We start from the raw sequence: 1,329 nt of genomic DNA on the forward strand, positions 1-1,329 counted from the left end.
AACTCAAATAGGACAATCTGTCACATGAATAAAATGAACATTGAAGGAAACATGTGTTCTTAACAATAATAATTAGTGAAGCCCTTTACTATTTAAGTTTAAATTTGCAAAGATAGAAAATTTAAGAAAGGGAATTCTAAGAAAGGGAATTCTTAAAATGAGGACACATATAGATACCACTTTAAAGCTTTAAACTCATAGCATTGCGTGCACATTAGAATGTCTCCATCTTACTTTTTTTTTTCAATGTGCTTTTCTCAAAGAAAAAATCGAAGAAAAAAAACATCTTATTCATGCACTTCAACTATCTTGTTATTACAAAGTTTATCCTTTCCTTTTGTTTCATGAATTGTAAGTTTATCTAAAGTGCACAATCTTAGTGCTTGTACTTTGTTGCCTCATCTCATTAGAATATTTATAGTTTGTGAACTTGGTCATGGTTTATTCAATTCCAAAGGATGAAAAAGTAAACAATGTGGAGTCATGCACGTGTAATGCTTAAATTAATCAGGGAAAACCTATGAAATTAGTGAATGAGATGTCATTACCCGAAAAACATGTGGGGTGAGCTTTTGCATGCGTGACTCATTCTACTACGATACATAAAGAAAAAATTAGATGAGTCATGCACAACCCACTTGATTTGATGGGTTGAGTAACTTATAAGCAATATAGAGGGCCTAAGGTATTACATGGGATTTTTCTTAACTAAAACTTTTGGGTGGCATCAAAGGGTTGTGAAAGGTAAGATAGGAAGGTGCTTTTCAAAGGAAGGGATGGCAAATTGTCTTTGGAGGTCCCTTAACAGTGAGCAATGGGGTTTTCAACGTTTCAAATAACCTAGGCTGATCCTGCTGATGAGTGTGGAGATCTTTAAGGTCGAGAGAAGGACAAGGAGAAGATGAGTGTGGAAGAAACTTTGAGTGGGTTTTCTTCATTTTGTATGGCACATGTAGAGGAGCATCAGTGTTCATGTGGTAGGTTGTGGCATTAGGATATAGGTACAAGCAGAGGAAGTCAATGAAGAAGAGAATAAAGGTCCTACAAAGGGCTTGAAAGCTGAAAAAAATCCATTTATGGGTACTTTGGGTGTTGACTATATAGTAGTGTATGTAGGGGTAAAGGGTGGGCAACATTATTAATTTATCAGCTATTTAAATTTAGTGGAGCTAAACCCATGGTTAGGTAGAGTGGTCTAATTTGAAAATAATATTTACTATTATTTTTCTGCCCAGATCAGATAAGATATAATAATGAAAAACGCGGCCGGGGCGTCTCATGTGTAAAGAGACCTGCAAAGAAAGGACGAACACTGGATCCTACTAGTGC

This window comes from Cibotium barometz, chromosome 40 (assembly GCF_041138505.1).
Source record: "Cibotium barometz isolate CiBa-2024 chromosome 40, ASM4113850v1, whole genome shotgun sequence".
NCBI classification, from domain to species: Eukaryota; Viridiplantae; Streptophyta; class Polypodiopsida; order Cyatheales; family Cibotiaceae; genus Cibotium; species Cibotium barometz.